Genomic DNA, 14415 nt, shown 5'->3' with positions numbered 1-14415 from the left:
GGCTTCTTGTCAAGTAGGATTGTTTCATAAAAGTCTTGTTGTTCCTTGGTGTGAAACCTGTAGTCCACAACAGTCCTTCTCCTAACAGCATATGGATCAGACTGTCTCCCTCAGTCCTGCATCCTTCCTGACTTTCATGTTCTCTGCAACAGGATGTGCATCATTGTGGTCAGGGATCTTGGGTTTCAGCTTCCTCAACACAACTGAGTCATCTTCTTCTTCTTCAGCAATTTCAGGCACTGGGGCCTTGTTCTTCTCCTCAGCAGGGATGTTTCTAGTGCTTCTCTTGGGTTTAGGGGGTTTCTGAGCTGGAGCAGCAGCCTTGGGAGCAGCTTTGGGCTTAGATAAAGTAGCCCTTGATCTGATTGCATCTCCCATGAGCTTTTGAGCTTTGGGTGCTGGTGCAGCATCCTCTTCCTCTTCCTCTTCTCCTTCAGAATCTTTCTTCATTGAGGGCTTGCCAAGAACTCTGGCAGTAGTGGTTCTTGCCCTATTCTTCTTCTTTCCATCACCTCCTGCTTCACCATCATCTGATTCAATGGTGAACTTCATAGTTTCACCTATGGCAACTTTCTTTGGCTTGGAAGCTTCAGCAGTTGAGGCTCTGGCTTTTGACATTGGAACTCTTCTTGCTGGAGCCTTTGTTTTCAGTTCAGGCTTTGTTGCATCAGCAGTGCTATACTCCTTTTTCAGCACCTTTTTCCTTGAAGTGGCCTCATCCTCAACAGCCACATAATCTGTTGGGGAACATAGTAATTTCAAAAAAAATCATACGCACACACAAGATCATGGTGATGCATAGCAACGAGAGGGGAGAGTGTTGTCCACGTACCCTCGTAGACCGAAAGCGGAAGCGTTAGCACAACGCAGTTGATGTAGTCGTACGTCTTAACGATCCGACCGATCTAAGTACCGAACATACGGCACCTCCGAGTTCAGCACACGTTCAGCTCGATGATGTCCCGCAAACTCCGATCCAGCAAAGCTTCACGGGAGAGTTCCGTCAGCATGACGGTGTGGTGATGGTGATGATGTTGCTACCGACGCAGGGCTTCGCCTAAGCACCGCTACGATATGACCGAGGTGGAATATGGTGGAGGGGGGCACCGCACACGGCTGGAATAGATCAACAGATCAACTTGTGTGTATAGAGGTGCCCCTGCCCCCGTATATAAAGGAGGGAGGGAGAGGCCGGCCCTAGAGGGGGTGCGCCAAGTGTGGGGACTCCTACTAGGACTCCCAAGTCCTAGTAGGATTCCCCTTTCCTTTCCGGAGTAGGAGAGAAGGAAAGAGGGGGGAGGGAGAAGGAAAAGGGGGCTGCACCCCTTGTCCAATTCGGACCAGAGGGGGTGCGCGTGCCTCCTTCCTTTTGGCCTCTCTCCTCTATTCCCGTATGGCCCAATACTTCTCCCGGTGAATTTCTGTAACTCCACGGTACTCCGAAAATACCCGAATCACTCAGAACCTTTCCGATGTCCGAATATAGTCGTCCAATATATCGATCTTTACATCTTGACCATTTCGAGACTCCTCGTCATGTCCCCGATCTCATCCGGGACTCCGAACTACCTTCGGTACATCAAATCACATAACTCATAATACAAATCGTCACCGAACGTTAAGCGTGCAGACCCTACGGGTTCGAGAACTATGTAGACATGACCGAGACACATCTCCGGTCAATAACCAATAGCGGAACCTAGATGCTCATATTGGCTCCTACATATTCTACGAAGATCTTTATCGGTCAAACCGCATAACAACATACGTTGTTTCCTCTGTCATCGGTATGTTACTTGCCCGAGATTCGATCGTCGGTATCTCAATACCTAGTTCAATCTCGTTACCGGCAAGTCTCTTTCCTCGTTCCGTAATACATCATCCCGCAACTAACTCATTAGTTGCAAGGCTTATAGTGATGTGCATTACCGAGTGGGCCCAGATATACCTCTCCGACAATCGGAGTGACAGATCCTAATCTCGAAATACGCCAACCCAACAAGTACCTTTGGGGACACCTGTAGAGGACCTTTATAATCACCCAGTTACGTTGCGACGTTTGGTAGCACACAAAGTGTTCCTCCGGTAAACGGGAGTTGCATAATCTCATAGTCATAGGAACATGTATAAGTCATGAAGAAAGCAATAGCAGAATACTAAACAATCAAGTGCTAAGCTAACAGAATGGGTCAAGTCAATCACATCATTCTCCTAATGATGTGATCCCGTTAATCAAATGACAACTCATGTCTATCGTTAGGAAACATAACCATCTTTGATCAACGAGCTAGTCAAGTAGAGTCATACTAGTGACACTCTGTTTGTCTATGTATTCACACAAGTATTATGTTTCCGGCTAATACAATTCTAGCATTAATAATAAAAATTTATCATGAAATAAGGAAATAAATAATAACTTTATTATTGCCTCTAGGGCATATTTCCTTCAGTCTCCCACTTGCACTAGAGTCAATAATCTAGTTCACATCGCCATGTGATTTAACACCAATAGTTCACATCGCCATGTGATTAACACCCATAGTCCACATCATCATGTGACCAACACCCAAAGGGTTTACTAGAGTCAATATTCTAGTTCACATCGCTATGTGATTAACACCCAAAGAGTACTAAGGTGTGATCATGTTTTTCTTGTGAGAGAAGTTTAGTCAACGGGTCTGCCACATTCAGATCCGTATGTATTTTGCAAATTTCCATGTCAACAATGCTCTGCACGGAGCTACTCTAGCTAATTGCTCCCACTTTCAGTATGTATCCAGATTGAGACTTAGAGTCATCTGGATCAGTGTCAAAACTTGCATCGACGTAACCCTTTACGACGAACCTTTTGTCACCTCCATAATCGAGAAACACATCCTTATTCCACTAAGGATGATTTTGACCGCTGTCCAGTGATCTACTCCTAGATCAAAATTGTTCTTCCTTGCCAAACTCAGGGCAGTGTATACAATAGGTCTGGTACGCAGCATGGCATACTTTATAGAACCTATGGCTGAGGCATAGGGAATGACTTTCATTCTCTTTCTATCTTCTGTCGTGGTCGGGCTTTGAGTCTTACTCAATTTCACACCTTGTAACACAGGCAAGAGCTCTTTCTTTGACTGTTCCATTTTGAACTACTGCAAAATCTTGTCAAGGTATGTACTCATTGAAAAAACTTATCAAGCACCTTGATTTATCTTTATATATCTTGATGCTCAATATGTAAGCAGCTTCACCGAGGTCTTTCTTTGAAAAACTCCTTTCAAATACTCCTTTATGCTTTCCAGAAAATTCTACATTATTTCTGATCAACAATATGTCATTCACATATACTTATCAGAAATCCTGTAGTGCTCCCACTCACTTTCTTGTAAATACAGGCTTCACCGCAGGTCTGTATAAAACCATATGCTTTGATCACTTTATCAAAGCATATATTCCAACTCCGAGATGCTTGCACCAGTCTATAGATGGATCGCTAGAGCTTGCTCACTTTGTTAGCACCTTTAGGATCGGCAAAACCTTCTTGTTGCATCATATACAACTCTTATTTAAGAAGTCCATTAAGGAATGCGGTTTTGACATCCATTTGCCAGATTTCATAAAATGTGGCAATTTACTAACATGATTCGGACAGACTTAAGCATCACTACGAGTGAGAAAATCTCATCGTAGTCAACACCTTGAACTTTGTCAAAACCTTTTTGACAAGTATAGCTTTGTAGATAGTAACACTACTATCAGCGTCCGTCTTCCTCTTGAAGATCCATTTATTTTCTATGGCTTGCCGATCATCGGGCAAGTCAACCAAAGTCCACACTTTGTTCTCATACATGGATCCCATCTCAGATTTCATGGCCTCAAGCCATTTCGTGGAATCTGGACTCATCATCGCTTCCTCATAGTTCGTAGGTTTGCCATGGTCTAGTAACATGACCTCCAGAACAGGATTACTGTACCACTCTGGTGTGGACCTTACTCTGCTTGACCTACGAGGTTCGATAGAAACTTGATCTGAAGTTTCATGATCATCATCATTAACTTCCTCACTAATTCATGTAGGCATCACTGGAACTGATTTCAGTGATGAGCTACGTTTTAATTCAAGAGAAGGTACAATTACCTCATCAAGTTCTACTTTCCTCCCACTCACTTGTTTCGAGAGAAACTCCTTCTCTAGAAAGGATCCATTCTTAGCAACGAATATCTTGACTTCGGATCTGTGATAGAAGGTGTACCCAATAGTAACTTTTGGGTATCCTATGAAGACGCACTTCTCCGATTTGGGTTTGAGCTTATCGGGATGAAATCTTTTCACATAACCATCACAACCCCAAACTTTAAGAAACGACAACTTAGGTTTCTTGCCAAACCATAGTTCATATGGTGTCGTCTCAACGGATTTAGACGGTGCCCTATTTAACATGAATGTAGCTGTCTCTAATGCATAACCCCAAAACGATAGTGGTAAATCGGTAAGAGACATCATAGATTGCACTATATCCAATAAAGTACGGTTATGATGTTCGGACACACCATTACGTTGTGGTGTTCTAGGTGGCATGAGTTTGTGAAACTATTCCACATTGTTTTAATTGAAGACCAAACTCATAACTCAAATATTCGCCTCTGCGATCAGATCGTAGAAACTTTATTTTCTTGTTACGGTGATTTTCCACTTCACTCTGAAATTCTTTGAACTTTTCAAATGTTTCAGACTTATGTTTCCTCGAGTAGATATACCCATATCTGCTCAAATCATCTGTGAAGGTCAGAAAACAACGACACCTGCCGCGAGCCTCAACACTCATCGGACCTCATACATCAGTATGTATTATATCCAATAAGTCAGTTGCTCTCTCCATTGTTCCGGAGAACGGAGTCTTAGTCATCTTTGCCCATGAGGCATGGTTCGCAAGCATCAACTGATTCATAATCAAGTGATTCTAAAAGCCCATCAGCATGGATTTTCTTCATGCGCTTTACACCAATATGACCTAAACGGCAGTGCCACATACTAGTTGCACTATCATTATTAACTTTGCATCTTTTGGCTTTAATATTATGAATATGTCTATCACTACGATCGAGATCCAACAAACTATTTTCATTGGGTGTATGACCATTGAAGGTTTTATTCATGTAAACAGAACAACAATTTATTCTCTGACTTTAATTGAATAACCGTATTGCAATAAACATGATCAAATCATATTCATGCTCAACGCAAACACCAAATAACACTTATTTAGGTTCAACACTAATCTCGAAAGTATAGGGAGTGTGCGATGATGATCATATCAATCTTGGAACTACTTCCAACATACATCGCCACTTCACCCTTAACTAGTTTCTGTTCATTCTGCAACTCCCGTTTCGAGTTACTACTCTTAGCAACTGAACTAGTATCAAATACTGAGAAGTTGCTATAAACACTACTAAAGTACACATCAATAACATGTATATCAAATATACCTATGTTCACTTTGCCATCCTTCTTCTCCGCCAATTACTTGGGGTAGTTCCGCTTCCAGTGACCAGTCCCTTTGTAGTAGAAGCACTTAGTCTCAGGCTTAGGTCCGGACTTGGGCTTCTTCACTCGAGCAGCAACTTGCTTACCGATCTTCTTGAAGTTCCCCTTCTTCCCTTTGCCCCTTTTCTTGAAACTAGTGGTCTTGTCAACCATCAACACTTGATGTTTTTCTTGATTTCTACCTTTGTCGATTTCAGCACCACGAAGAGCTTGGGAATCGTTTCCGTTATCCCTTGCATATAGTTCATCACGAAGTTCTAGTAACTTGGTGATAGTGACTAGAGAACTCTGTCAATCACTATCTTATCTGGAAGATTAACTCCCACTTGATTCAAGTGATTGTAGTACTCAGATATTCTGAGCACATGCTCACTAGCTGAGCATTCTCCTCCATCTTGTAGGCAAAGTACTTGTCAAAGGTCTCATACCTTTTGACATGGGCATGAGTCTGAAATACTAATTTCAACTCTTGGAACATCTCATATGCTCCATGGCGTTCAAAACGTCTTTAAAGCCCCGATTCTTAGCCATAAAGCATGGTGCACTAAACTATCAAGTAGTCATCATACCGAGCTTTGCCAAACATTCATAACGTCTGCATATGCTCCTGCAATAGGTCCGTCACCTAGCGGTGCATCATAGACATAATCCTTCTGTGCAGCAATGGGGATAATCCTCAGATCACGGACCAAGTCCGCATCATTGCTACTAACATCTTTCAACTTAGTTTTCTCTAGGAACATATCAAAATAAACAGGGGAGCTAAACGCGAGCTATTGATCTAAAACATAGATATGCTAATACTACCAGGACTAAGTTCATGATAAATTAAAGTTCAATTAATCATATTACTTAAGAACTCCCACTTAGATAGACATCCCTCTAATCATCTAAGTGATCACGTGATCCAAATCAACCAAACCATGTCCGATCATCACGTGAGATGGAGTAGTTTCAATGGTGAACATCACTATGTTGATCATATCTACTGTATGATTCACGCTCGACCTTTCGGTCTCAGTGTTCCGAGGCCATATCTGCATATGTTAGGCTCGTCAAGTTTAACCTGAGTATTCTGCGTGTGCAACTGTTTTGCACCCGTTGTATTTGAACGTAGAGCCTATCACACCCGATCATCACGTGGTGTCTCAGCACGAAGAACTTTCGCAACGGTGCATACTCAGGGAGAACACTTTTATCTTGAAATTTTAGTTAGAGATCATCTTATAATGCTACCGTCAATCAAAGCAAGATAAGATGCATAAAAGATAAACATCACATGCAATCAATATAAGTGATATGATATGGCCATCATCATCTTGTGCTTGTGATCTCCATCTCCGAAGCACCGTCATGATCACCATCGTCACCGGTGCGACACCTTGATCTCCATCGTAGCATCGTTGTCGTCTCGCCAACTTATGCTTCTACGACTATCACTACCGCTTAGTGATAAAGTAAAGCATTACAGGGCGATTGCATTGCATACAATAAAGCGACAACCATATGGCTCCTGCCAGTTGCCGATAACTCGGTTACAAAACATGATCATCTCATACAATAAAATATAGCATCATGTCTTGACCATATCACATCACAACATGCCCTGCAAACACAAGTTAGACGTCCTCTACTTTGTTGTTGCAAGTTTTACGTGGCTGCTACGGGCTGAGCAAGAACCGTTCTTACCTACGCATCAAAACCACAACGATAGTTCGTCAAGTTAGTGCTGTTTTAACCTTCTCAAGGACCGGGCGTAGCCACTCTCGGTTTAACTAAAGTTAGAGAAACTGACACCCGCCAGCCACCTATGTGCAAAGCACGTCGGTAGAACCAGTCTCGCGTAAGCGTACGCGTAATGTTGGTCCGGGCCGCTTCATCCAACAATACCGCCGAACCAAAGTGTGACATGCTGGTAAGCAGTATGACTTGTATCGCCCACAACTCACTTGTGTTCTACTCGTGCATATAACATCTACGCATAAAACCTGGCTCGGATGCCACTGTTGGGGAACGTAGTAATTTCAAAAAAATTCCTACGCACACACAGGATCATGGTGATGCATAGCAACGAGAGGGGAGAGTGTTGTCCACGTACCCTCGTAGACCGAAAGCGGAAGCGTTAGCACAACGCGGTTGATGTAGTCGTATGTCTTCACGATCCGACCAATCTAAGTACCGAACGTACGGCACCTCCGAGTTCAGCACACGTTCAACTCGATGACATCCGGCGAACTCCGATCCAGCAGAGCTTCACGGGAGAGTTCCGTCAACACGATGGTGTGGTGATGGTGATGATGTTGCTACCGACGCAGGGCTTCGCCTAAGCACCGCTACGATATGACCGAGGTGGAATATGGTGGAGGGGGGCACCGCACACGGCTGGAATAGATCAACAGATCAACTTGTGTGTATAGAGGTGCCCCCCTGCCCCTGTATATAAAGGAGGGAGGGAGAGGCCGGCCCTAGAGGGGGCGCGCCAAGTGTGGGGAGTCCAACTAGGACTCCCAAGTCCTAGTAGGATTCCCCTTTCCTTTCCGGAGTAGGAGAGAAGGAAAGAGGGGGAGAGGGAGAAGGAAAAGGGGGCTGCACCCCTTGTCCAATTCGGACCAGAGGGGGGCGCGCGCCTCCTTCCTTTTGGCCTCTCTCCTCTATTCCCGTATGGCCCAATAAGGCCCAGTACTTCTCCCGGTGAATTCCCGTAACTCCCCGGTACTCTGAAAATACCCGAATCACTCGGAACCTTTCCGATGTCCGAATATAGTCGTCCAATATATTGATCTTTACATCTCGACCATTTCGAGACTCCTCGTCATGTCCCCGGTCTCATCCGGGACTCGAACTACCTTTGGTACATCAAATCACATAACTCATAATACAAATCGTCACCGAACGTTAAGCGTGCGGACCCTACGGGTTCGAGAACTATGTAGACATGACCGAGACACATCTCCGGTCAATAACCAATAGCGGAACCTGGATGCTCATATTGGCTCCTACATATTCTACGAAGATATTTATTGGTCAAACCGCATAAAAACATACGTTGTTCCCTTTGTCATCGGTATGTTACTTGCCCGAGATTCGATCGTCGGTATCTCAATACCTAGTTCAATCTCGTTACTGGCAAGTCTCTTTACTCGTTACGTAATACATCATCCCGCAACTAACTCATTAGTTGCAATGCTTATAGTGATGTGCATTACCGAGTGGGCCCAGATATACCTCTCCGACAATCGGAGTGATAGATCCTAATCTCGAAACACGCCAATCCAACAAGTACCTTTGGGGACACCTGTAGAGCACCTTTATAATCGCCCGGTTATGTTGTGACGTTTGGTAGCACACAAAGTGTTCCTCCGGTAAACGGGAGTTGCATAATCTCATAGTCATAGGAACATGTATAAGTGATGAAGAAAGCAATAGCAGAATACTAAACGATCAAGTTCTAAGCTAACGGAATGGGTCAAGTCAATCACATCATTCTCCTAATGATGTGATCCCATTAATCTAATGACAACTCATGTCTATGGTTAGGAAACATAACCATCTTTGATCAACGAGCTAGTCAAGTAGAGGCATACTAGTGACACTCTGTTTGTCTATGTATTCACACGAGTATTATGTTTCCGGTTAATACAATTGTAGCATGAATAATAAACATTTATCATGAAATAAGGAAATAAATAATAACTTTATTATTGCCTCTAGGGCATATTTCCTTCATAATCTTCATCCTCTGAATCAGAAATTCTCTTCTTCCTTGTCCTGGTAGCTGCCTTTGGCAAGTTACTAGGTGTGCTCCTGCTGCTCTCATCATAGCTGCCTATGGGACTAGTGCCCTCACTCATCTGAACCTGCTCTTCAGACTTGTTCTGGCTATCACTTTGGTCAGACATCTCTGTAAATACTCTGACAGCAGACCCTGTCAATAGGTTATAGATGAGGTAGAGTAGATGAGCATCACAAATTACATGAGTTTTGCAAAACAGATGACTTAAAAACTTAGTTTTAGTTCTTCATAGAAAGCATTTCGGATCTACCGATGTGTAAACTCGGTGATATCGAAGCAGCTTTTGGAACCTAAACTAGTGAACTCGGTCAGACAGAGTCACAGTTCGGTGGCACCGAGACTGCTAGGGTTTCACAGAGAATCGAACTCGGTCACACCGATTTGCAATTTTCGGTAAGACCGAAAACGCATGTGCTCTGGCCTAAGCCAAATCGTGAGACCGACTTCTACAACTCGGTCGGTCCGAGATGAATTCAGCGGAGACCTAACCCTAAATTTTCAAATCAAAGCTAATCTACGGGACGTTTTCGTTGGACAGGATGATTTCATGCGTGGTAAGAGACGTGGCAAAGCAATGTGCTAGGAATCGGAGTTAATGAATAGCACAAAGATCAAGTTCGTACCCTAGTTCGGCGGCGAACTTGCTACGGCGGCAACGGCGGGGCGGATTGCCGTTGACGGCGGCGGAGACCAGCGGCGGGAGGTCGCTTGCAACGAGAGGACGATCTGGAGACCCGAGAAGGCAGAGCAGGTTACGCGCAGGCGAAGAGGTTCGGAAAATTTTCCAAAATTTGGCCTGTCAGTATATATAACCTGACCCTGTCGGTGTGACCGAGTGGAACGACCCGGTGGCACCGAGATGCAAAACTGCAAGCAGTTACTACAACTCGGTGTGACCGAAAGGTTCTAATCGGTTACACCGAGATTGAAAACCCTAGATCAACTTAGTGATCTTGGTAGGACCGAAGGATGAATCGGTCAGACCAAAATGCACAAAGAGGTTTTGGAAGTTTAAGTCTATGACGAATCGGGAACTCCGAGTGCTCCTCACACAGAGTGGTTCGAATTTGACTTGATCAAACTTTGTGATGTAGCATGAATAGAGTTTGAGACGAGAAAAACATAGATAGCTAGAGGGAGTTCTTAGGCATTCTTGTCCACCCATTTGGTAAATGAGAAAAAGCCAAACAATCAAAGCAACAAAATGGATGTCCTCGAATGAGAAAAATATGCATTCAACATGCTCACACAATAAAATGACAAATGAAATATGTGACAAAGCATGCACAAACACTCTAGCATCTATCAAACAATTGGCGATGACTAGGTCATCTATATATGAGTATATTGACTTAGGAGTCAAATGAGAACATTTGATCATAGGTCATACTCATCGTTTAAGCACAAGTGGGGTTACCACTTTTACATAAAGCATTGTTGTGCTCACACCATTTGAGTTGCTTTAGCTCAATTAATTAGAGTAAAGCTCCCCCTAGATGTGATATCCCCCCTAAGAGGGATGAACTAACATTGGGTTTTGTCGATGATGACTTCATGTAGGTGTTGAAGATGTGGATGCTCAATGTTGATGTAGATCATTCGGAGTAATCCTTTGGAGTGAGTTGCACTTTCAATACCTACGCGGGTTAGTCCCACAAGGAACAAGCAAGGATATCCATAGACATAGAGTGATGTGTACACAAGATGTTGTCCATGAAAGCATTAGGTTACCTTGTCCCTTGTATTACCAACAAGAGGGTTTGTGACTCCTTGAACTAGTGCAAGATATGAAAGTTGTTTGCACTTGTCATTGCCAAAATGATAAGAGTGAAGTATGTTGGCGGAGTCACCCTCGACAACTCTCTAGTTCTTCTTCTTCGGGATCCACACCATCTTGATGGGAATCCTTGGAGTTGTAGTCGTACTTGATGAAGTAGAACTTGATGTAGTCTTGGGAACCCACTTGACTAAGGCTTTAGGTGCTTCTTCAAATGCATCAATTTCCTCTTGAAGCTTGTCCCTGCCTTTTTGCTTGTGGTCTTGTGGTGGAAGATCATCTTGAGCTTGTGTTCCTTTGAAGGAAGTAGGATCATACTTCTCTTGTTGAGGAACAAACTTCGTCTTGGGGTATTGATCTTCTTCCCACTCAACTCCATTGGCATTGAACTTTCGTTCAAAACCAACACCTTGATTCTTCCGGTGTCTTCCTTACTTACGTACAATCTCCTCAAATTGCTTACTTCCGGCAAGGCTCTTGTAAACACATTTCTCTATAATTCCCTTCAGTAAGCTATTTTCTTGCTCAAGTGTAACTTGGCTAAGAGAATCATTAGTGGAATCAAGAGAACTACTAGAAGCAACAACATTGGATTTAGCATGATTGACATCAAATTCATCATAGTTTTCATAACTTGAGTTGTCAACAAGTAAATCATCATCTCCTAGCAAATCATCTTCACCACTATTGAAATCAACATACTCGGGGTGTGTTAACTTTGGACCTTTGGCCATGAAGCATCTCCCAATTCCTTCATTTGGTGATTCAAATATGTCGTAGGAGTTGGTTGTCACAAGTGCTAGTCCGGCAACACCTTCATCTTGAGTATATTCGGAGTCGGAGTGATAACTTCTTTCGGAGTGATTGTCGGAGTCGGAGCCGGATACCCATTCACCAACATGAGATTGATGTCTTCTTTTTGTGTAGCTCCTTGATGACTTGTCCTTCCTTTCCGAATCCTTGCTTCTCCGAGAGGGTCTTCGTTCATAGCGATCATCTCTACTCCTTCTTTCTCTTGATGGTGATTCTTCTATTCTACTCCTTCTTTTGGGAGAATCTTCTCTTCTTTTGTAGGGAACCGTACACTCATTGGAGTAGTGTCCGGGTCTTCCACAATTGTAGCAATTACGCTCACGACTAGAAGACCGTTTGTCATTGTAGGACCTTGACTTGGAACTTCTTTCTTTGCTTCTACTCTTGTAGAACTTGTTGAAATTCTTCACCATTAGGCTCAATTCTTCATTTAAGGTTTGCTTCTCACTTGATGATGTGGGAGCATCACACGAGGCTTTGTAAGCACCACTTGACTTGTTATGGAGCTCTTCCTCATCCTTGAGTGACATCTCATGAGCAACAATCCTTCCAATGACGTCTGTTGGCTTGAGATCTTTGTAATTGGTCATCATTTGGATCAATGTGCACACGATATCATATTTTCCATCCAAGCCTCTTAGGATCTTCTTGATGATGAATCTATCGGTCATCTCTTCACTTCCTAAGCCGGCAATCTCATTTGTGATGAGAGCAAGCCTAGAGTACATTTCAGCGACACCTTCACCATCCTTCATTTTGAACTTGTCAAGCTGACTTTGAAACACATCCGATTTGGATTCCTTGAAGGAGTCGGTACCTTCATGCATATCAATCAAAGTATCCCAAATTTCCTTTGCATTCTCAAGACAGCTGATTTTGTTGAATTCTTCGGGGCACAACCCGTTGAAGAGAATATCACAAGCTTGAGCATTGTATTGTAGCATCTTCAACTCTTCCGCGGTAGCTTCACGGTTTGGTTCTCTCCCATCGAAGAATTCACCTTGCAAGCCAATACACACAATAGCCCAAACGACGGGGTTATGTCCAAGAATATGCATTTTCATCTTATGCTTCCAACTAGCAAAATTTGTATCATCAAAGTAAGGACCTCTACGGTGGTAATTTCCCTCGCTAGACGCCATACTCTCCTAGGTTGTGAAACCAAGGCTATGACCACCAAAAGCTATGGAAATCAAAGCAAATGGAGACCAAGGCTCTGATACCACTTGTAGGATCGAAAGTATGTCTAGAGGGGGGGTGATTAGACTACTTGACCAAATAAAAATATAGCCTTTTCCCAATTTTAGTTCTTGGCAGATTTTAGCAACTTTGCACAAGTCAAGCAATCAACCTACACATGCAATTCTAAGAGTATAGGAGCGGAATGTAAAACAATTGCATATGAAGGTAAAGAGAGGAGTTTAAGGGAGCAAACGCAATGTTGACACGGAGATTTTTTATCCATGGTTCCGATAGGTGGTGCTATCGTACATCCACGTTGATGGAGACTTCAACCCACGAAGGGTAACGGTTGCGCGAGTCCACGGAGGGCTCCACCCACGAAGAAGCAACCTTGTCTGTCCCACCATGGCCGTCGCCCACGAAGGACTTGCCTCACTCGGGTAGATCTTCACGAAGTAGGCGATCTCCTTGCCCTTACAAACTCCTTGGTTCAACTCCACAATCTTGACGGAGGCTCCCAAGTGACACCTAGCCAATCTAGGAGACACCACTCTCCAAGAAGTAACAAATGGTCTGCTGATGATGAACTCCTTGCTCTTGTGCTTCAAATGATAGTCTCCCCAACACTCAACTCTCTCTCACAGGATTTGGATTTGGTGGAAAGAAGATTTGAGTGGAAAGCAACTTGGGAAGGCTAGAGATCAAGATTTATGTGGTTGGAATGGAATATCTTGACCTCAACACAAGTGTAGGTGGTTCTCTCTCAGAAAATGTATGTTGGAAGTGTAGGCATGTTCTGATGGCTCTCTCTCCACGAATGAAGAGTGGGTGGAGGGGTATATATAGCCTCCACAAAAAATCTAACTGTTACACACAATTTACCAAACTCGGTGGGACCGAATTGTCAAACTCGGTCAGACCGATTTATTTCATAATGTGACTGTTAGGATTTTCGGTGGGACCGACATGTCAACTTGGTGGGACCGATTTCGTTAGGGTTAGGGCATAACATAATCTCGGTGAGACCGATTACACAAACTCGGTAAGACCGATTTCGTTAGGGTTAGGGCATAACGTAATCTCGGTGAGACCGATTACACAAACTCGGTGAGACCGATTTTGGTAACAGACAAACAAAGAGTTGGTCAGGCAAACTCGGTGGGACCGATTCGCTCATCTCGGTGGGACCGAAACGTTACGAAAAGGAAACAGAGTGTTTGCATTGCAATCTCGGTGGGACCGATCGCTCATCTCGGTTTGACCGAAATGTTACGAAGGGAAACAGAGAGATTACAATCCCATCTCGGCGAGACC

Source organism: Triticum aestivum, chromosome 3D (genome assembly GCF_018294505.1).
Source record: "Triticum aestivum cultivar Chinese Spring chromosome 3D, IWGSC CS RefSeq v2.1, whole genome shotgun sequence".
In the NCBI taxonomy this organism is placed as follows: Eukaryota; Viridiplantae; Streptophyta; class Magnoliopsida; order Poales; family Poaceae; genus Triticum; species Triticum aestivum.
The sequence above is the reverse complement of the archived record's forward strand: the minus strand, read 5'-3'. Positions refer to the sequence as shown.